The 24,266-nt window shown below is 41.4% G+C and overlaps 1 long non-coding RNA gene and 1 other non-coding gene across 3 annotated transcripts in view; one reads left to right on the top strand and one right to left on the bottom strand.

The window, feature by feature from the left end:
* Nucleotides 1-24,266, bottom strand: part of LOC122798210 — a 330,520-nt gene that overhangs the window by 4,928 nt on the left and 301,326 nt on the right. The window lies entirely within an intron of this gene.
* TRNAP-UGG lies at nt 16,984-17,055 on the top strand. The gene has a single exon. It is a non-coding gene; the product is annotated as a tRNA-Pro (tRNA).

Raw genomic sequence — 24,266 nt, 5'->3', positions numbered from 1 at the left:
TTAAAAAAAAATTTTTCAATATTTTATTTTTTTTTTTAAATTTTTAAATTTTAAAAGTTTTTTTTTAAAAAAATTTTTAATAATTTTTTTTAAAAAAAAAATTTTTTTTTGTTTTAAAAATTTTTTTTTTAAATTTTTAATTTTTTAAATTTTTTTTTTTTTAAAAAAATAAAAAAATTTTTTAAAAAAAAAATTTTTTTTTTTTTTAAAAAAAAAAATTTTTAAAATTTCAAAAAAAAATTTTAAAAATTTAAAAAATTTTTTTTTTTTTTTAAAAAATTTTTTTTTAAAAGACAAAAAAAAAAAAACCCCCAAAAACCCCCTTTTTAAAAAAAAACCCCTTTTTGTTCGGGAAGTTTGGGGGGGGTTTTGGGTTTGTTTGTTTTTTTTTTAAAACCAAGGAAATTTTTTTTTGGGGTTTAAAATTGTTTTTTTTTTTTTTTTTTTTAAAAAAATTTTTAAAATTTAAAAAACCTTTAATTTTTTGGATTAAAAACCGGGCGGGGGGAAAGGCCCCTTTTTTTTTTTGGTTTTTTAAACCCCTTTTTTTAAACCCAAAACCTTTTGGGTTTTTTTTTTTTTAAAAAAAAAAAACAAAAAAAATTAAAAAAAAAAACCCAATGAAAATTGGAAAAAAAAAAAATTTTTTAAAAAAAAAGGGGGGAAAATTTTTTGGGGGGAAAAAAAAACCCCCCCCCGGGGGGGTTTTAAAATTTTTTTTAAAAAATTTCCCCCCTTTTTTTTTTTTGGGGGAAAAAATTTTTGAAAAAGCGGTTCAAAAAGGAAATTTAAAAAAGGGGGGGGGGGGGGAAAAAAAAATGGGGGGTTTTTACCCCCTTTACCAAAAAGTTTTTTTTTCTTTTTTTTTAAAAAAAAAAACCCCCATTTTTGGGGTTTTTTGCCCCCTTTTTTAAAAAAACCAAAAAAATTTTAAAAAAAAAATTTAAAAAAAAAAAAAAAAAAAGGGGTTTTAAAAAACCCCCCCAAAAAAAAAAAAAAAAAAGGGAAAAAAAATTTTTTTAAAAATTAAAAAAAAATTTTTTTTTAAAAAAAGAAAAAAAAATTGTTAAAAAAATTTTTAATAAAAAAAAAAAAAATTTTTTTTTGGGGGGGGTTTTAAAAAAACCAAAAAAAAAAACCCGGGCAAATTTTTTTTTAAAAAAAAAAAAAAATTTTTTTAAAAACCCCCCCCAAAAAAAAAAAAAAAAAAATTTTTTAAAAAAACCCCCAAAAAAATTAAAAATTGGGGGGGGGAAAAAAAGGGGGAAAAAAAAAGGAAAAAAAAAAAAGGGGAAAAAAAAAAAGGGGGGGGAAAAAGGGGCCCAAGCCCAAAAAAAGGGAAAAGGGGGGGGGCCCCAAAAAAAAAAAGGGGAAAAAAAAAAAGGGGGGGGGGGGGGGTGGGGGGGGGGAAAAAAAAAGAAAAAAAAAAAAAATGGGGGGAAACAAAAACCCGGGGAAAAAAAAGGGGGGGGGGCCCCAAAAAGGGGGGAAAAAGGGGGGGGGGGGTTTTGGGGGGGGAAAAAAAATTTTGGGGGGAAAAAGGAGGAAAAAAAAAAAATTAAGTGGGTTTTGGGGTTTTTTTTTTAAAAAGGGGGAAAAAATTTTTTTTTGGGGTGGGGGGGGGGGGTTTTTTGGGGCTTTTTTTTGGGGGGTTTTTTTGGGGGGGGGAAAAAAAAAGGTAAAAAAGGGGTTTTTCTGAAAAGGGGGTTTTTAAAAAAAAAATTTTTTAAACCAAACAAAAAAAAAAGGGAAAAAATTTTTTAAAAAGGGGGCCCCCCCCCAAAAAAAACCCCCCCTTTTGGGGGGGGGTTTTTGGGGTTTAAGGTTTTTCCCCCCAAAGATTGAGTGTTTTCAGCTGACTGTGAAGAGTTTTGTAGCTGTGCTGAGTCAGCAGAAGAGGCATTAGAGGTAGGGCCAGGGAGGAGTATTTTTGGGTCCTCAGGAGTGGGTACCAGTGTTGTCTTGGCCAGTCTGGAGCAATCAGTATCATCTTTCGTCTGCTCTTGCTTTCAAGAGCACCTTGGGCAGAAAAGGGGGGGGTAAACTGTCCATGCTGTCCAACTGAATGAAAGGGGCCCCCCTCCAGGCCTTTGGATGAAAGGTCCTTGAACAAAAATTTTTCCCAATTTGATTCCTGTGGGGGAAAAGATCTATGTCTGGCCTCCCCACGCTTGGATTATCTTTGTAAAACTTGAGGATGCAACTTCCATTTTGGATCTGTTATTTCTGCTTAGATTGTCTGCCAGGGGTTTTCCAAACCTGGCAAGTACTTTTTGAAGTTTGATTTGCCATTCCAGAGCCAAGTTCCAAAGTGTCATGGCTAGTCTGCACAGGGGGTATGAATGTGTTCCTCCTTGTTTGTTTATGTACCACATTACTGTGGTGTTGTCTGTTCTTATCAATAATTGTCCTGGATGCAGGAGGTCCTTGAAAGCTGTAATTGCATTTATCACTGCTAGCATTTCTTTTTGATTGATGTGAAGGTGCTTTTCCTTTTTCGGACCATTTGCCCTGAATGCACCCGTCTGTCATGTGCCCCCAGGGGAATCTGAGGCCTGTTGTGATGACTTGATTTGCTTGAGGCTTGCAGAATGGGAGACCTGTGTTTGTTTGACATGCTTGGGCCCACCATAGAAATTCCTTTTGCAAACATGGAATTATTGGTATTATTGTTTCCAAACTGTGGCTGTGTTGAGACCATAGGTTTTTTTAGGTACCATTGAAGTTTCCTCATATGCAACTTTGCACATGGGATTAAAAGAATGCAAGATGCCATGAAGCCCAGAGCCTGCAGGATTTTCCTTGCAGTAAGCCTGGTACAATTTGCTAGTGTTTTGAAGTACTGAGTTAGTTGCCCCTGTTTTTCTGGCGTAAGATAGGCCATCTGGGTGTTTGTGTCCAAGTTGGCACCCAGGAAAGTTATTTTCTGAGATGGTGTTAGCCTGGATTTCTCTTTGTTGATTGTGTATCCCAGAGAATTCAGTAACCGTGTTGCATAAGCCAGATGTTCCAGAAGTATGTGCTTGCTGTCCGCTTGGATCAGGCAGTCGTCCAAATAAGGGTAAATTTGTATCCCTTGAAGTCTGCAGTAGGCAATTACTGATGCCAGGCATTTCGTGAATACTCTGGGCAGTAGATAAGCCAAAGGGCAATGCAGAGAATTGATAGTGGATTGAACCTGCAAGAAATCTGAGGTATCTTCTGCAGCTTTGTCTGATTGGGACATGCAGGTATGCCTCCTTGAGGTCCAATGTTACCAGCCAAAACTCCTTGCCCAGCATGGGAAGAAGCTGCTGTAATGTGAGCATCTTGAATTTTTGGGGCGAAAAAAATGTGTTTAGGATGGATAAGTCCAAAATGGGTCTCCAGTCGGTTCCTTTCCTTGGTACCAGAAATAGTCTGGAATAAAAAACCCTTTACCTTGTTCATGAGTAGGTACCTCTTGAATAGCTTTCATGTCCATGAGCTTTGAAATTTGTAGTTGTGCCTCTGCCCTTTGATTGTGTGGCAGGTTTGGCATGCCTCTCATTTTGGAAAAGTGTGAAAAAGAAATCTGTAGCCTCTGTTTTAAAGTCCAGGATCCATTTGTCTGTTGTGACAATATGCCAATTTCTTGTAAAAATGCCAGCTTTCCTCCCAAAGGGGGCTGGGTGAACTTGCTTGGCATGGAAAGGAGGAAGTCATTGGGTTTGTTTCCTGTATTGTTGTGCACTGTCTTCCCCCCTCTTGGTGCTGGAGTTTGCCATTGTCTGCCTCTATATGATCCTTGGATTGCCCCCTGCCCCTTGTGGGCCCGTATCTACCTCTTTGGGGCTTGTCCGGGGGGAAAGGACCAGTTTTTTGAAGGCCAATTTCTGCTAAACGGGTGGTTGAACCTGTAGAAAAACTTTGACAGTTTGCATAGATTTGGCTTTTTCTTCCATTTTTGTATCTCCTCAGCATTAGTACCAAATAGCACATCCTTTTGTAAAGGAGCATCTTTGTTTTGTTTACATGATCAGGCAAGATTTGTTCCCTAAGCCAGGGATGTCTGAATGACTGATCCTGTAACAGCAGCTCTACTTGAGGCCTCTAGGGGATCATAGCCACATTGTAAGGGGTGTTTACCCACTTGTTCTGCACTATGAAACATATGCTGCAACTCCATGAAATATGGTTGTTCAGGTTGAGACATTTTATTTTTAATTGTGATAACAGAAACTGCTGATATTTAAGCATATGGAAAATGACAATTTAAGGCCCTCATGGCTAGGGTGGCCGAGGTATATACCTTTTTCCCCACCTTTCTAAGGATCTTGACTCTCTTCTGAAGGTAGTGGATTCTTAGCAGTAGAGGCCTTCATTCCCTTGGGGCCTTGAGAAATGGTTTCAGGGTCAGCATTATGGCTTTTGTAAAGAAATTGGTGAGAGTTAGGAACTCTGTAGTACCTATCAGGCTTGACTGGGGCAGGAGGCAGGGAATCCGGATTAAGGCAAGCCTCCCAATAAACATCATCAAGTCATCCAAGACAGGAGGTATCGCCAGAGGTCTGTGTTGAGGTAACAAAAAAAATTCCCTAAGTCTTTTCTTGGAATCAGAAAAGTCTTGGCCTTCCCAATGGAAGTGTTCCCTCAAGGTATGCAAGGTTTCCCAAAAGAAAAAAACCTCAGGATGAGATACAGAAGGAATGGACTGCTCTGCATCCCGTCTTCAAAAGGGGGGTAAGAGTGTTCCTCTAACATCAGAATGTTCTGAAAAAATGGAACCCTGATCAGAAGAGGGAGAATCTTCCTCCACTCTGGGTCTCTTGTCTGGAGGGGGTTGGGAACCCCTGATAAGAGTAATTAAATCCTCAGCCATTTTAAGCATCTGCTTTTTAGGCATGGGGCCTGGGGGTGGGCCCTGTGCAACAGGCCTCTTGGGATGCCTGGCTGATTTGGACTTAGTAAAGGCCTTAATGGAAAAGGAAGAAGAAAGGGCTAAAGACACCATGGGTGGAAGTGGACCTGTCCACATTAGGAGGCTCAATGCTCACAGTGGCTTCAGTGGTTGTAGTCTGGATCTGGGCCGAGGAACCTGCGGTTCGGGGAAAACACCGCCAAAGAAGTGTCCGGTAGTCAGGGACTGCATAGGCATCTCGCTAAAAACCGGACCACGGTAGCCCGGGTTTTTGGGGTGGTGTCGGTGGGGACCGCGGGCCTCCGGGGGTCCTTGTCCTTGCTTTTTTGGGGCCCGGGAGTGGGTCTCCGGCGACATTTTATAATCAAAGGCTGTACCAAAAGTGTTGGGCGAACTCCCCAAAGCTTAACGTTTATTTAAAGTAGGCCAAAACGACAGCCCCAGGGTGGTCTGGGCCTAAACAAGGTATGCAAAGGGAAAAGGGAAAACCTTATGCTTTTGCTTCCCACAAGAAATACAATTGTTTAAATTTTTTTGACATCGGTCTGAGGCAAGAAAATTTCCCCCCGGGGACTTAGCTTTAATGAAGACTTCTGTTTCCAATTTTTTGTTTTAGGAGCTGGCCGACCCGCACTTGGGAAATGCTTCTGCTTCAGGCACCGGAAAAAAAACTGAAGAAAATGGCGTTTGGTGTGTTTATATACCCCCGCCTCACTGACATCAGGAAAGAAAGCGCCCAAAAACCGATGCCGGACCTAGACTTTGGAATTGGCCGACCGGGGGACTGCCTGACAGCGGAGAACCCATCTGTGATTACTGCAGCTGTATGCACGATGAACATGTGGTTAATCCTCTTTTGCAGGCTGATGCCCTGAAGGATAATGAAGATATTACTCTAAATGCAATGAATGAAACAGTGATTGGGGTTTTAAGGACATTGAAAATAATATATAAAAGTTTAAACGTTTTCAATGTCAGAGGTATCATTTGGATGCCTGTTTGAGCTGTAATGTTATACCCAGGGGTTTAGAATCTTAAATATGCCCACCCACCCAAAGCCTATCCGAACTGTTGGACGGTGGCAACAAATCAACCTAGATGCCAGCAAGGCTTTTTCAGCTTTCTAGATTTTTTCAACCTTTAGAACTTGATTTAAGAACTGCCATAATTAATGAACAAGCTCAACTTGGTGAACTGTATGGGGCTGATTCAACCAAGTTGTTTATGCATTAACTTACTGATAAAATTCAGCGAAAAGAAAGTAATTTGTTAGCTCATAAAAGAAAAAACTAAATAGAGACACTGGGGATTTCAAGAAGCATAATGTATTTAACTTGGCCCAAAGTGAATGCAACTGCTTGTCCCCATTTAAAAGCAAATATCAATTCAATGGATAGAGCTGTGGGCAAGCCTCTAAGAGATTCTAATCAACAGACTACTAATCCGAAGGACTTTTGTTTTTCGGCAGGAAGTAAAGCCGGGGCTGAAGAGAAAAAAGCGTGGAATTGGAAGCCAGTAAAAGGGGAGACTGCTACTGATAAGAGCCTAAACAATATTGAAATATCTTTCCTCCTCCATCTACTTCTGTTTATTCCTGAATGTATTTGTAATATCCAGCATACAAAAAGAATGATGACATGTCTCATTCTAGCACTGATGTTAGGCATAAAATCCATTTGGATAGAAGCCAGCAACATTTTCTGGCAGTACCCCCATAAGAACAGGAAGAAAGAAATCATTAGACCATGATGGTCAAAGGGGCAAAACGGAAAGAATTTCCCAGTTTCCAACAGAAAACACTCAAAAAGATGTGGAACCAGGAGACTTAGTGTGGAACATTTCCAGTTATACACTAACCAGTGATGAAATTATACTGCTAAACAAAGGTATTGGTTTTTGCAGGGGGCCTTGCCCCCCGCCTATCATTAGTGTAGGTTGTTTTGATTAGTACTGTCAGGCAGCTGTGTATGTGTTCTTGTGTGTTATGTGTGTTATGTGTGTTTTGTAAACTTGCGTGTTTTTCGGTGTTCTGGAGTCTCGTTGTTTTCGTCTCTGTGTTCTGTGCTTTGTTCTTCTGGTCTTTCATTCTTACGAAGTAGACCCATACATATATATATATATATATATATATATATATACAAAACCCAATGAATTAGTTGGAAGGAGAACAGGTTTGTAAAATAAGTCCAAGCAAAATTCCAAAAATTTTATTAAAATAAGAACGTGAGTCTGAAGAAGCGGAATTGTGGTCCGCGAAAGCGCTCACGTTCTTATTTTAATAAAATTTTTGGAATTTTGCTTGGACTTATTTTATGAACCTGTTCTCCTTCCAGCTCATTCATTGGGTTTGTATATATCTTTTGGAGCATCACTGGGTGATATTTTCAACTTTTTACAAGTCTTTGGTGTTGTGTGCGGTATGGAAGGAGCTTTGATGGGAACTGAAGCAGCTGGCAATGATACCGGCTTAAATGACAGACTGAGAGGATTCTTAATGGAAAGTACAGTTTTGTACGTACCATAAATGTAGATGTTCGAGTGCTAATACAGCTGCTCTCGGTCAGCCGAATTCCAAAGTCTAGGTCCGGCGTCGGTTGTTGTCGCTTTCTTTCCTGACGTCAGTGAGGCAGGGGTATATAAGACACAGCCGACACCATTTTCTTCAGTCTTTCTTGCCCCAGATGTCAGGTGCCCCCAGAAGGAAGGCAATACATAAATTATATTTATATACATGAAATACAATATAATCAAAAATCAGTAGTTGCAAGCATATATACCATAGAAGGATAACCCCATCAGGTTGTATGAAGAGGGGTTAGGCCCTAGGCCTTTACCAAGAGGGGAAGGAAGGAGGGAAAACTGTACTGCAGCTGTATTAGCACTCGAACATCTACATTTACGGTAGGTACAAAACTGCACTATGTTCATCGTGCATACAGCTGCAGTAATCACAGATGGGTAGAATCCCAAAGCTACGCACAGGGTGGTAGGCACTAGGTGGAACTGGGGTGAGCCAGAATGCTCTGAAACACAGCAGTGGCAAAGCCTGCTCTAGTTTTGGAATATAAAGGCAGGTGGTAGTGTTTTGTGAAGGTATGCACAGAACTCCAAGTGGCTGCCTCCAAAATATCTTTGGTAGGAACTCCTCTCAGGAAGGCTGTAGAGGTAGCTGTGGCCCTGGTGGAGTGGGATCTGATGCCTGTAGGGACAGATTTTCCATGATAGGAGTAACAAAACCGTATGCAGTGGCCTATCCATTTTGAAATAGTCTGTTTGGAAACTGGCTTCCCTTGAGCTCCTACAGCATAGGACACAAAGAGTTGTTCTGATTTCCTGAAAGGCTTTGTTCTGTCCAAATAATAACGTAGCTGTCTATGGATGTCTAAGGAGTGTAGGAGCCTTTCCCCTTTGTTTTGAGGATTGGGGTAAAAGGTAGGTAAATGTATGGCTTGATTTAAAGCTATCCTGGATACCACTTTAGGCATAAATGACGGGTTGGTTCGAAGGGAAACCCTATCCTGATGGAAGATGAGAAAGGGCTGCACAGACATGAGGGCTTGTAGTTCCGATACTCTACGAGCTGAGGTAATGGCCAGAAGGAAAGCTGTTTTCCAGGACAAGTATTGCAAATCTGTTGAGGCAGCTGGTTCAAACGGAGGCAATGTTAATTTTTCTAGAATGTAATCAAGATCCCAGGCTGGTATTGGTTGTTTCCTTGGTGGTCTTATATTCTTAGCCCCTCTGAGGAACTGTCTTAAGAGTGGATGAGAGAATAAGGGTGGATCCGTGTTGAATTCTGCAGAAATGGCTGAGGCATGGATTTTTAGGGAGGAAAATGAAAGTCCACTGTTCAGCAGCTCAGCTAGATACTGTAATACCTGAGGCAAATTCAGTTTTTTAGGATCCTGGCCTTTTTTCTCAGTCCAAGAGCAAAACCATTTCCATTTTGCGGAGTAAGCCTTTCTAGTAGATGGCCTTCTGGCCTCCAAAATGACATCCTGCACCTCTTTGGGGAGTAGAGTCTGTTGTGGTGTTAAGGAATTTTCCATGCAGCGAGATTGAGTGTTTTCAGCTGACTGTGAAGAGTTTTGTAGCTGTGCTGAGTCAGCAAAAGAGGTATTAGAGGTAGGGGCCAGGGAGGAGTAAGTGTTAGGCTCCTCAGTAGTGGGTACCAGTGTTGTCTTGGCCAGTCTGGAGCAATCAGTATCATCTTCGGTCTGTCTGCTCTTGCTTTCAAGAGCACCTTGGGCAGAAGAGGCAGAGGTGGGAAAGCGTAAACTGTCCATGCTGTCCAACTGAATGAAAGGGCATCCACTCTCCAGGCCTTTGGAAGAAAGGTCCTTGAACAAAACCTTTCCAACTGATGATTCCTGTGGGAGGCGAAGAGATCTATGTCTGGCCTCCCCCACGCTTGGATTATCTTTGTAAACACTTGAGGATGCAACTTCCATTCGTGTGGATCTGTTATATTTCTGCTTAGATTGTCTGCCAGCGTGTTTTCCAAGCCTGGCAAGTACTGTGCTTGAAGTTTGATTTGCCATTCCAGAGCCAAGTTCCAAAGTGTCATGGCTAGTCTGCACAGGGGGTATGAATGTGTTCCTCCTTGTTTGTTTATGTACCACATTACTGTGGTGTTGTCTGTTCTTATCAATAATTGTCCTGGATGCAGGAGGTCCTTGAAAGCTGTAATTGCATTTATCACTGCTAGCATTTCTTTTTGATTGATGTGAAGGTGCTTTTCCTTTTGGGACCATTTGCCCTGAATGCACCTGTCTGTCATGTGCGCCCCCCAGGCGTAATCTGAGGCGTCTGTTGTGATGACTTGATTTGCTTGAGGCTTGCAGAATGGAAGACCTGTGTTTGTTTGACATGCTTGGGCCCACCATAGAAATTCCTTTTGCAAGCATGGAATTATTGGTATTATTGTTTCCAAACTGTGGCTGTGTTGAGACCATAGTTTTTTTAGGTACCAGTGAAGTTTCCTCATATGCAACTTTGCACATGGGATTAAAAGAATGCAAGATGCCATGAAGCCCAGAGCCTGCAGGATTTTCCTTGCAGTAAGCCTGGTACAATTTGCTAGTGTTTTGAAGTACTGAGTTAGTTGCCCCTGTTTTTCTGGCGTAAGATAGGCCATCTGGGTGTTTGTGTCCAAGTTGGCACCCAGGAAAGTTATTTTCTGAGATGGTGTTAGCCTGGATTTCTCTTTGTTGATTGTGTATCCTAAAGAATTCAGTAACCGTGTTGCATAAGCCAGATGTTCCAGAATTATGTGCTTGCTGTCCGCTTGGATCAGGCAGTCGTCCAAATAAGGGTAAATTTGTATCCCTTGAAGTCTGCAGTAGGCAATTACTGATGCCAGGCATTTCGTGAATACTCTGGGCGCAGTAGATAAGCCAAAGGGCAATGCAGAGAATTGATAGTGTATTGAACCTGCAAGAAATCTGAGGTATCTTCTGCAGCTTTGTCTGATTGGGACATGCAGGTATGCCTCCTTGAGGTCCAATGTTACCAGCCAAAACTCCTTGCCCAGCATAGGAAGAAGCTGCTGTAATGTGAGCATCTTGAATTTTGGTACGAGTAAGAATGTGTTTAGGATGGATAAGTCCAAAATGGGTCTCCAGTCGGTTCCTTTCCTTGGTACCAGAAATAGCCTGGAATAAAAACCTTGACCTTGTTCATGAGTAGGTACCTCTTGAATAGCTTTCATGTCTATGAGCTTTGAAATTTGTAGTTGTGCCTCTGCCCTTTGATTGTGTGGCAGGTTTGGCATGCCTCTCATTTTTGGGAGAGTGTGAAAATGAAATCTGTAGCCTCTGTTTATAACGTCCAGGATCCATTTGTCTGTTGTGACAATATGCCAATTTCTTGTAAGCAATGCCAGCTTTCCTCCCAAGGGTGCTGCCAGCTGATACTTGCTTGGCATGGAAAGGAGGAAGTCATTGGGTTTGTTTCCTGTATTGTTGTGCACTGTCTTCGCCACCTCTTGGTGCTGGAGTTTGCCATTGCCTGCCTCTATATGATCCTTGTGATTGCCCTCTGCCCCTTGTGCGCCTGTATCTACCTCTTTGGGGCTTGTCCGTGGCTGGGAAGGACCAGTTTTTAGAAGGCCAATTTCTGCTAAAACGTGGTGGTTGAACCTGTAGGAAAGCTTTGACTGTTTGCATAGATTTGGCTTTTTCTTCCATTTTCCGTAGTATCTCCTCAGCATTAGTACCAAATAGCACATCCTTTTGTAAAGGAGCATCTAGTAGTTTAGCTTTCACATGATCAGGCAAGATTTGTTCCCTAAGCCATGCATGTCTACGAATGACTGATCCTGTAACAGCAGCTCTACTTGAGGCCTCTAGGGCATCATAGCCACATTGTAAAGTGTGTTTACCCACTTGTTCTGCACTATGCATCATATCCTGCAACTCCTTCAAATCTGGTTGTTCAGGTTGAGACATTTTATTTCTTAATTGTGATAACAGAAACTGCTGATATTTAAGCATATGAAACTGACAATGTAAGGCCCTCATAGCTAGGGTGGCCGAGGTATATACCTTTTTTCCCCACCTTTCTAAGGATCTTGACTCTCTTTCTGAAGGTAGTGGATTCTTAGCAGTAGAGGCCTTCATTCCCTTGGGGCCTTGAGAAATGGTTTCAGGGTCAGCATTATGGCTTTTGTAAAGAAATTGGTGAGAGTTAGGAACTCTGTAGTACCTATCAGGCTTGACTGGGGCAGGAGGCAGGGAATCCGGATTAAGGCAAGCCTCCGAATAAACATCATCCAGTACATCCAAGACAAGAGGTATCGCCAGAGGTCTGTGTTGAGGTAACAAAAGAAATTCCCTAAGTCTTTTCTTGGAATCAGAAAAGTCTTGGCCTTACCAATGGAAGTGTTCCTTCAAGGTATGCAAGGTTTCCCCAAAAGAAAAATCCTCAGGATGAGATACAGAAGGAATGGACTGCTCTGCATCCGAGTCTTCAAAAGGGGAGTAAGAGTGTTCCTCTACATCAGAATGTTCTGAAAAAATGGAACCCTGATCAGAAGAGGGAGAATCTTCCTCCACTCTGGGCCTCTTGTCTGGAGGGGGTTGGGAACCCCTGATAAGAGTAATTAAATCTTCAGCCATTTTAAGCATCTGCTTTTTAGGCATGGGGCCTGGGGATGGGCCCTGTGCAACAGGCCTCTTGGGATGCCTGGCTGATTTGGACTTAGTAAAGGCCTTAATGGAAAAGGAAGATGAAGGTCTAAAGACACCATGGGTGGAAGTGGACCTGTCCACATTAGGAGGCTCAATGCTCACCGTGGCTTCAGTGGTTGTAGTCTGGATCTGGGCCGAGGAACCTGCGGTCTCGGTTAAAGAAGACACCGCCAAAGAAGTGTCGTCGGTAGTCAGGGACTGCATAGGCATCTCGCTAAGAACCGGACCACGTGTAGCCGGTTTTGGCGTGGTGTCGGTGGGGACCGCAGACCTCACGTGTCGGTCCTTGTCCTTGCGTTTTTTGGTCAAAACGGTAGTCGGAGTCTCCGACGACATTTTATAATCAAAGGCTGTACCACAAAAGTGTTGGGCGAACTCCGCCCAACGCTTGATAGTGCGTTTATTTAAAGTAGCGCAAAAGCGACAGCCCGAGACGTCGTGGTCTGGGCCTAAACAAGGTATGCAAAGGGAATGTAAATCCTTATGCTTTTTGCTTCCCACAAGAAATACAATTGCTAACTTTTTCTGACATCGGTCTGAGGCAAGAAAACTTTCCCCAACGGGGTACTTAGCTTTAATGAAGACTTCTGTTTCCAATTTTTCGTAAATTCAGGAGCTGGCCGACCGGCACTTGCGAACTGCTTCTGCTTCAGGCACCGCGCGGAAAAAAAAGACTGAAGAAAATGGCGTTGGCTGTGTCTTATATACCCCTGCCTCACTGACATCAGGAAAGAAAGCGTCAACAACCGATGCCAGACCTAGACTTTGGAATTCGGCCGACCGAGGGACTGCCTGACAGCAGAGAACCCATCTGTGATTACTGCAGCTGTATGCACGATGAACATGTGGTTAATCCTCTTTTGCAAGCTGATGCCCTGAAGGATAATGAAGATATTACTCTAAATGCAATGAATGAAACAGTGATACGCAGTTTGAAGAAAGACATTGAAAATAATCTATACAAGTTTAAACGACTGCAATGTCAGAGGTATCATTTGGATGCCTGTTTGAGCTGTAATGTTATACCACGAGGGTTGAGAATCTTAAATATGCCCACCTACGGCAATGCCTATCCGGAACTGTTGGTACGGTGGCAACAAATCAACCTAGATGCCAGCAAGGCTTTTTTACAGCTTCTACTAGATTTTTTTTCAACCTTTAGAACTTGATTTAAGAACTGCCATAATTAATGAACAAGCTCAACTTGGTGAACTGTATGGGGCTGATTCAACCAAGTTGTTTATGCATTAACTTACTGATAAAATTCAGCGATATGAAAGTAATTTGTTAGCTCATAAAAAGAAAAAGCTAAATAGAGACACTGAGGATTTCAAGAAGCATAATGTATTTAACTTGGCCCAAAGTGAATGCAACTGCTTCAGTGCGTACTGTAAATGCAAATATCAATTCAATGGATAGAGCTGTGGGCAAGCCTCTAAGAGATTCTAATCAACAGACTACTAATCCGGAAGGACTTCTGTTTTTTCGGCAGGAAGTATTCGACGGGTCTGAAGAGACAACAAGCGTGGAATTGGAAGCCAGTAAAGGAGAGACTGCTACTGATAAGAGCCTAAACAATATTGAAATATCTTCTCCTCCTCCATCTACTTCTGTTTATTCAACACCGGCTGAATGTATTTGTAATATCCAGCATACAGAAATGAATGATGACATGTCTCATTCTAGCACTGATGTTAGGCATAAAATCCATTTGGATAGAAGCCAGCAACATTTTCTGGCAGTACCCCTGCCTATAAGAACAGGAAGAAAGAAATCATTAGACCATGATGGTCAAAGGGGTCAGAAACGGAAAGAATTTCCCAGTTTCCAACAGACACACACTCAAAAAGATGTGGAACCAGGAGACTTAGTGTGGAACATTTCCAGTTATACACTAACCAGTGATGAAATTATACTGCTAAACAAAGGTATTAATTTTATCCCAACTTGCAACTTAGACATTAGTGATGCTATTATAGCCATTAGGATATTCACACGCAATATAGCTCTAAAATTACTGCATAATAATTGTACAGCATCTAATATTTGTCCGTTTAAGCGGAAAAGCCTATATGTACCTCATTTACCACCTAATCTTGAGCTATTTCTTAGGGCAGTGGAGAACACCTTGTATAATCAATTTGAATTCTTGAATGTAACCCATTAAAGTAATTTGTTTGGGAATGAATTGTTAACACTTCACAATCTTAAAGCTAATAGCAGCATAACGATACGACCAGCCGATAAAAGAGGCCCCATTGTTGTGATGGACTCAAGAGTATTATATTAAGACCATGTTGGATATGCTGCAAAGTGAAGCATATGAAGTTATACCCCTGAGTGCAATACAAGATATTCACAGAGTTATTTATAACATGTTAGATGAATGCAAAGCTTTGGGATTATTAACTGATGAATTTTTATGTTGAACATCCTATTATACCAAATCGGCATGGATTGCCTAAAATTCACAAAAATCCTGTATTACTAATGTTTAGGCCCATAGTATCGGGTGCTAGGTGGCTCACTGAACCCATTTCAATTTATCTTGATCATGTGTTGAAATGTGTACTTTCTAAATACTCTTATGTCCTTAGAGACACTGAACATTTTTTAAAAGATTTGTACAACTTTACTAAAGCTTTGGATAATATTGAAGGTTTCTTATTAGTAACAATGGATGCAGAGTCACTCTTCACCTGTATACCCAATGATGAAAGGATATGTATGGTCAAATAACTTTTATTGGAAGAACATTTTATAGAAGCAGGAAGAATAGATTTTATATGCATGTTACTTGAATCTGTATTAGACAATAATGTATTCCTTTTTGGGAATCAGTGCTACAAACAAAGAAAGGGAGTAGCAATGGGCACTAGCTGCGCAAATACATACGCTAACCTAGTGATGGTAGCATGGGAAATACATACCTTGTTAAAAGAGTCAAGGATGATCTTTTATAGGCATTTTGTCAATTACCTTTTCCTTGTTTGGAAGGGCATCCCTGAAACACTTATGTTGTTTTTTGATTATATAAATGTTACTAATACCTTTCTCAAGTTTACTTTATTATTTTCCAGTGATACTATCAACTATTTAGATGTAACTATTTATCAAGAGAATAATGCTTTTAAAACTAAAGTTTATAGGAAAGAATGCTACAGAGCTGCTTATTTACATAGAAAGAGTATGCACAATCCTATGGTATTTGGCAATATCGTGAAAGGACAGGCCATGAGGATATCAAGATTATGTTGTGATGAAACTTCTTTAAGTATGGAACTAAGTAGACTCAAAGTAGGACTTTTATCCAGGGGATACAATGAACAAGAGATAGGTAACACTTACATTGAAGTGAGTAAATTAAGAACTACTAGAGCTAGGCCCTATTATTCCTCTGGAGATGTAAAATTTAAGAAAGGTATTGATGTTTTTGGAAGGAAGGAATCTATAACACTTCCATATTGCAATAATATTCATATGTTAAAAGGTGTCATAGCTGATAACTGGAATATTCTTGTAGTAGATGAGAAAACCAAAGAGTTAGTAGGAAATTTTCCTACTTTTACCTACAAAAATATGAAAAGTTTGAAACAGCACTTATACTACCGTGATTCCAATAGACTGGCAGCGTTGGATACTTTCAATACTTACATGGGAACTAAAAAATATGGCAGTTGCGCATATTGTAAATTTATAGATGAATCACGTTTCTATAAACACCTTGATACGGGTCGTCTTTGGGAACTTAGGAATAATAGTACATGCAATACCAGGAATGTTGTATATGTTGCCCACTGCTCCCTATGCTATAATTTTTATGTAGGCAAAACAAATAGATCCCTGAAGGAAAGGATAAGAGATCACATGTATTGCCTCATGAGGCATCAAGACTATAGTGCTATGGCAAAGCATACCCTTCAATTAGGCGAAGAGCATACTTTCTCCTTTCAAGTATTGCATGTTCAACCCATCAATATTAGATTAGGTGACATAGCAAATGACACTGAGCAGGCAGAAATCAAATGGATTTTGAGACTGGCAGCACATAGAGGCAGAGGACTCAATGATAGCGTTCCTTTAAAGCCAATACTCAAAGCCAGAGCTCTTAGATGAATTCCTTGTTAGGTATTTTTGCCCAAATTTTAGTACACCAGATTTTGTTTTAATTTAAGAAAGTAATTGCATTTGAACAGTTGTAGCTGCAATTATATTTTATTAATTTATTTATTCATGTTGTATTTATCATTCAGAATATTCAGAAGTTAGATTATGGGTATACTTTGGTACATTTCTATGCATTATAGTCCTGCCACTTTAAAACCTTGATGATTGTTTAATTAATTGGATACTAATTTATTATGTTAATGAGAAGTTTTAATATAAAAGAACCTCACTTTGAATGTTTATACTATGTCTGAAGAAGCGGAATTGTGGTCCGCGAAAGCGCTCACGTTCTTATTTTAATAAAATTTTTGGAATTTTACTTCCAACTCATTCATTGGGTTTTGTATACATCTTTTGGAGCATCACTGGGTGATATTTTCAATATATATATATATATATATATATATATATATATATATATATATATATATATATATATATATATATAGATGCAACCAATGGGAAAAGTTATGATTTTAAGAACAAGAATGGAGAGCGACTGGGAAGATAATGAAGGGGAAGGAGGAGCTAGACAGCTGATCAGGTGGTACAACCGTAAGTACGGCTGCATATCCAGTTCGTATAGTAATGAGTTATCATTTTTTTAAATAACTTTTGAAAAACTTCCTCGAGATTATGAAAGCTTACTCCACAATTTGGACACTGCATTCGAAAGTAATGAATCGCCATTTTTATGTATTTAGTAGCATGGCTTCTATGAACTGAAGTCATATCAAGACTAAATGTGGCTTGTTGGTCTAGGGGTATGATTCTCGCTTTGGGTGTGAGAGGTCCCGGGTTCAAATCCTGGACAAGCCCTGGGTTTTTAACTGGCCGATACAGTTTAGGATAAAGGTCTTTCTCTGTGAATGAGCTGCCGAGTGAATTTAAGAGTTTGACATCTTCCCAGATTTCCCAACTGTGAAACTGAGCCACTTAACAAAAGAGTTCCATGGTGTAAATATGAAACAGGGAAAAGCGTTATAATGGTCTCCTTGCTCACATGCCTACTACCTTGAAAGACAAGGTGAAGGGTTTGATTCTCACATGGGGTAATTGGCTAGGCTTAAAATGACCCACAAGGGCAGTTAACCTAGCACTAATCTATGAACTTGGGCTTTAGGCCTACCCCTTGGCTCTAACTGGCCTCTTTCCCTCAGACTCTGACAAATATGGATAGACAATTTCCTACGGTTTCTCCTGCCAGCCTGGTTGATATGGGCATCCTGAGACAGTGTAGCAACTGCCTCATGTAAATGGACAACCATCTACTACTACCACCTAGAAACACATTTGTGACAGATGCAATTACATAAAGAAGCTAGAGTCTATGCTCTCTCCCTCACAAGCCAGTATATCTGGCACTGAGAAGACTGTCAACACAATCACTACACCTCAAATATCACCCACAATTACACAACACACACCCACATATGCGGAGGTTCTCAACAAAAACTAACTCAAAAAAGGGCACCTCAGAAGCAAAAACACATGAGAACTGCACAATCCCCCACACCACATACCATGCATAGTCCACACACCAGTGTCTCTCAACCACTAAGGTCTATGCATGGTATGTGGTGTGGAGGGTTGTGCAGTTCTCATGTGTTTTTGCCAAACAAAGAGCACCTCAGAAGCAAACATACATGAGAACTGCACAACTCTCCACACCACATACCATGCATAGTCAACACACCAGTGTCTCTCAACCACTAAGGTCTAACCATAAACTCAACATATTAAGTCACAGGACACTCCATTGTGAGACACACAGATGTGCCTCTCACCAGGCTGGATAAGGAGAAAGTTGGTTTAGTTGTTTGTCAGGTGCCAGAATCCACCATATCACATGCACACTCAAGTCTATCAACAGGTACTGTTATGACTCTGTCATAGTCCATGTTGGCATGAATGACTTCAGACGTACCTTCCTGGACTATATAGAGAGAGACATGATTGAGCTTGCTGAATGTGTGTCCCAGGCAGGTATGCCATAGCCTTAAGCAGCATTCTACTGTCACCCAGAATGATGTCTCAATACAAACAGAAAATGATTAACTTTAACAATTGGCTTAGTTTCTGGTGTCATTCCAGGGAAGATATGACTGACAGACCACAATGCTTTGCTAGAGATGGTCTGCATCTGTCTCACTTGGGCTTCACACTTCTGGCAAAGGCCCTTGCCTCCCCCATAGTGCCTTTTTTAGGAAAAGACACAAGGTTGATACTACCAGCATAAAAATTTCAACAAAATGCAAATTAAAGGTCATGCTGCTAAATGCTAGCAGTCTAAACATGAAATTGCACTCACTGCAAGCATTCTTAACCTGGAAGATGCTGACATTTTTGCAGTCACAGAAATATGGTTCAAAGCTGTGGAGAGCACCCCAGCCTTACCTACTTACTCATCCTATCATACATTCAGACACCAAATGTGGGCAACAAAGCCAAAGGAGGTTGAGTTTCAACACCTCCAGTCCGGTCAAACAGTATGATGCATAGGAGACACTCCAGGTGCAGTTAACCACTGATAAGACCCTTATTCAAATTAGAGCTAGCTACAGGCCCCCCACATTTGACTCTAGATACCCACTCCACCTATCTGGAGCTCTTCAAATCTATCAAGATTCAACCCTTTACCCTGATCCTGGGTGATTTTAATTACCCAATCATAGATTGGAAAAATTACTCATGCCAAAACACAAATGCACAGAGATTCCTCAATTTTATCAATGCAAATGCCTTGGAACAGCTAGTCCATACCCCCACAAGAGGTGATAATATCATGGACTTTGTATTAACCAACATGAGTAACCAGTGCAGCACCCCTATGGTATCATCCTCCCTGGTAAGATCAGACCATAAAGCGGTCACTTTCAAAGTCACCATCTCCTCTGACCCCCCCCCCCCATCCCTGCTAGGGTCAAACAAAAAAACTTCTCCAAAGCTGATTACAACCTCCTGAGGGATGGTATAAACCGCTTCACAGTCCACTCCCCCACTGTAGGAACTGGCACCAATGTCCAAATTTACATCAAAGTACTATACTAGCATTTTTATATAGATGCATGGAATTAGGAATACCTGACAGGACAAAATTATCCTCAGCAAGGACCAAGAAGGAGCAGGTGCCCAACTGGAAGCAATCTCTCCTTTGCCTGAACAAGCAAATAAGAGCACTACTGAAATCCACTAAAACCAACTTCAAGTCCAAATTAGCCACATCTACTAGAGACAATCATAAGACCTTCTTCACATATGTCCGCAACCTCAAAGGAAGCATCCAGGTCTGTTCGGAACTGGTGGTCAAGGACACCACATACACAAATGCTGTAGATAAAGCCAATCTACTGGATGACAGATTGAGTGAAAACTTCTCCCCTCTGTCCCCCCATCAATAAAATCAGGACATCCCCAGTAACTGCCCCCCCCCACCTGTTATCTTTAGGGAACAGGTCATCACTGCCCTCTTAAAGACAAAAAATACAGCCTCCATGGAACCAATAACATCTCAGGCAGCATTCTACATGAACTCAGGCAAGAACTTGCAGCACCATTAGGCACCCAATTCAGCCAAAGTCCAAATACTAGCTTTGTCCCAGCAGAGTGGAGGACAACCACTGTCATCCCTTTACACAAAGATGGAGCGTCCACCGATCCAATTATAGACCCATCAGCCTAACTAGTCTGATCTGCAAGGTCATCATCATCATCCCCCTTTTTCCCATTTACATGGGGTCAGGGTATCGTATTAACTGTCGCCAACTCTCTCGATTCAGTGCCACTCTCCTGCCTTCTTCAACACTCATGCCTGACTGTCGCAGATCTTCTTTCACACAATCCATCCACCTCTTTGCTGGATGCCCTCGCTTCCTCTTACCTTCTTCCTGTCTGTCCCAAATCTCCCTCACCAGATTGTCTTCTGCTTTTCTACACATGTGCCCATACCATTGTAATCTGTTCTCTTTGATCTTTTCTGCAATTGGAGCTACTTTGGCTTCTGCTCTTATGTCCTCATTTCTTCGCCTGTCCCGCAGTGTGCATCCTACCACCTTTCTCAGGCACTTCATTTCCATCACCTCTAGCTTCTTCAACTGTTCTGCCTTTACTGCCCAGGTTTCTGTACCATACAGTAGTACTGGTCGCACCACTGTCTTGTACACCTTACTTTTCAGCTTCTTTGGCATTCTTCTGTCATAGACTACAGCTGATGCTCTACGCCAGTTGGCTGCAGCCCATCTGATTCAATCTTTGACCTCTTCATTCAGACTACCCTTCTCCTCAACCACCCCTCCCAGATACTTGAAGCTGTTTACCTGTTCCACTATCTTCCCATCTATCTCTATTCTCAGCTTCTTCTGATTTCCCCAATCTGCTGCCATTACCACTGTCTTATCTGTGCTTAGTTTCATCCCATGTGCCTTCAGATTTGCATTCCATTCGCCTATACTTTGCTGAAGTTCTAGATCAGAGTCTGCCTGTACTGCCACATCGTCTGTCTACAGCAGCTTTGTTGCTCTGACTCCTCCAACCTGTTTACTGATGTAGTCCATTACCAGTATGAACAGCAGTGGGCTCAGAGCTGAACCCTGGTGTACACCCACTCCCACTGGGAACCCCTCAGTGAGGCCAAACAATGTTCGTACTTGAGTCACTGGGTCCTTGTACGTAGCCTGTACTAATTCTACCAATGTTTCTGGGACTTCAAACCACCGCAGTACTGCCCAGATCAGCTTTCTTGGGACCTTGTCGTATGCTTTCTCCAAGTCTAGGAAAGCCCAGTTTGACTCTCTCCTCTTCTCTAGTTTCTTCTCAAGTTCTTCAAGGACTTCTGCAAGGTCATGGAATGGATTATCATGGACCTCATTAACAGGGACATTGGCAACCTCTAAACACTCGACCCCACACAGTCTGGCTTTGTCAAGGGTGGCTATGTCTGTTAAATATGGTTGACTTCTTTGAGACAGTCACCAAAGCCATGGACGAGGGGAAGACAGTGCACACTGCCTACCTTGACCTGGCCAAAGCCTTCAACAATATTTCCCACTCGGGCATAGTAAATCAACTCTCTCAACTAAGCATCAAACCATATGTTACCAGATGGGTAGCAAACTGGCTCACTGATAGAACCCACCTAATCAAAATAGGGGAAGCCACCTCAAGCAGTAGACCTGTAATGAGCGATATACCCCAGGGGTCAGTCTTGGGGCCTCTGATATTCGGGATATACTTCTCTGAGGTGCAGGCCAAAACCAGTGGGCTGTGGATGACTAAGGTAGCAGATGACTGCAAGCTGGATGCAGTCATCAATTCCCCAAGTGAAGTGGACATCCTCCAAGAAGGTCTCAGCCAAACAAATGACTGGTGCCAGAAACATGGCCTCAAGCTGAATACCAAAAAATGCATCATCACCACCTCTGGAGAGAGTGACATCCCCACATATTATCACATTAATAACAATGTCCTAAGTACATAATCAGTGGTGAGGGATTTGGGCACCCAGGCTGATATCAACCAGTCTTTTGACCATCACGTTGCTTCTGTTGTACGGAAAGCTTTCTACATGGCCCACCTCATAAGTTAGGGCATTTCATCCAGGGACAAAGAAGTCATAACATCCCCGTATTCTTCCCTTATAAGGTCAATTATTGAGTGCAACATCCCCTTCAGCATGTACCTCGCAAAGCACATGCAGCAGCTGTAGAGACCACAGAGAATCCTTACCAGGAGAATCCAGAGCCTCAAACATGTACCCTACACAGACAGGCTAAAAGCCCTGTCCCTATACTCAGTTTCATACAGACTCCTCAGAGTTGACCTCTGTCTGGCATACAAAGCAATTTCATTCCATGCCTTGATGAGACTGCAGCATATCCACAAATCAAGCTCTATTCGGGCAACCCGTACGCGCAACCTCAACCTGGTCTGTGATATCTATAGGACTTGCTGGCAGGACAGATTTGTGTCCCAGAGATTCCCCCATCTGTGGAACATACTCCCTCTCCATGTCAAGCAGAGTACCTCACTATTCCTTTTTAAGCACAAGATAACTGGATGGGAAACAGAAAATACACCCCTGGGATTCCACCTGTATCCCTGCTGGACAGGGGCTGTGTGTGCTGACTTGTCATGGGCTAAACTCTTGGCTAGGCTTATAAGGGCCTCAGGGCTAATAGCCTAGTAACTTCCTATGATCCTATGATTAGGAACCCAGCTATTAAATATACCACTAGATCTGGGTTAAAATGAAGAATCAGAGACCTTAGGTAGTGGGCTGGTGTGTACCACTAAAGGATGTGATGGTTCAATTTAAACCACTGTATTTTTTTGTGTCTGTAAATCACTGTGCTGTGATCTTCTAGGGAGGTTAGCTACAACTTTAACAACTCCATTGTAAATGTGTTCAAGCTTGCTAAGGTGAACAGTTATCAGGCAAATCTAAGAACATCACACAAACGAGGCTTGAAGGTAGGTTTATTCTCTATTTTTATGCACACTGTCAGTAGGAAAGGGATTGACTCGATACAATAATCCTAAAATATGACTTTTTTCCTATCTTACCGAAATGTTGGTCAGATTTTAGACTGCAGCCAATTATATAAAATAGCAGTTTTACACAGTCACTTACTTCAATAGTTCTTTATTTTGTTATATGAAAGCCGGAAATCAAGTTAGGGGTCGTGCTAAGCTGGTGATTATTTTCTATCTTATCCTGAATAACAGTAAAAGATGACTGTAGCAGGGTTAGTACCTCAAGTGACTTGGCAGAACAGGATTGAGTCATTTACATAATGCATAGCTGGGCTAATCTTGACATATTGGTTACAAAGATAATGAGGAGAAGGGGCCCCAGAAAAAAACCCTTAGTGATGTGTACTTGTACAGTTTTAGAAGTCAAACTTGCAACAGATAACTGTGCATGACTACAGAGATAATTCATAGACCCACTGAAAAGCAAGGGCATAGCATCTAGGTCAACAGAAGTCATTGTTCCACTGTATTCGTCCCTCCTCAAACCCATCATTAAGAAACTCCCCCTTTGATATGTACCTAACTAGGCACTGGCAACAACTGGAATGACCACAGAGGTTACTCACAAAAAGAAAACAGGACTTGCAGCCCTTTCTCTATACTATTTCTAACAGACCTTTGAGAGACAATCTATGCCTGCCATACAAGGCATCCTCTAATCCCACTCTAATGGACCTTTTGCATATCCGCAAAATGAACAGCATCAGAATTACTCTACCTAGGGATTTAAACTTTCCTTGTGACATAAATAGGACATGCTGGAGGGACAAGTATGTGTCTCAGAGAATCCCCCTTCGCTGGGACAAACTTTCCATCCACGTGAAGTACAGCTCTTACCCAACCTTTTCCAAAAGAAACCTGGAACACTGAATGGGAAATAAGAAATACACCACGGGTCTAGATCTTACGTCTACAAATCTTGTCCTAGCTTACACATCATCATTGATATCAATCCCCTATTTACCCCATTTTCTACATCAGGTTGCAAAAAAAGTTATGTACTCACCTTACGGTTACATCTGTGTTGTCCATTTTCATTTTTCCATGTCAAGTGTCGCAATCCCTTTCAATTCAATGCCACTCTCCTACCTTCTTCAGCACTCATGCCTGAATGTGACAGGTCTTCCCTCACACAATCTTCCACCTCTTTGCTGGATGCACTCGATTCTTCTTGCCTTCATATCTGTTCTAAATCCTCTTCACCAGTATGTCTCTACTTTCCTAAAGATGTGTCCAACCCATAGCAATATGTTCTCTATGACCTTCTCTGTAACTGGAGTTACGTTGGCTTCTGCTCTTATGTCCTCATTTATTCATCTGTCACACAGTGTGCATCCTACCACCCATCTCAGGGACTTCATCTCCATGGCCATTAGCTTCCTCAACTGCTCTGCCTTTACTGCCAAGGTTTCTGTACCATACAGTAATACTGGCAGCACCACTGCTTTGTGCACTTTACTTTTCAGATTCTTTGGCATCCTTCTGTCATCCTTCTGTCA

Source organism: Protopterus annectens, chromosome 3.part1 (assembly GCF_019279795.1).
Source record: "Protopterus annectens isolate FY-2018-M chromosome 3.part1, PAN1.0, whole genome shotgun sequence".
In the NCBI taxonomy this organism is placed as follows: Eukaryota; Metazoa; Chordata; order Ceratodontiformes; family Protopteridae; genus Protopterus; species Protopterus annectens.
This window is presented reverse-complemented; position numbering and strand designations above follow the sequence as displayed.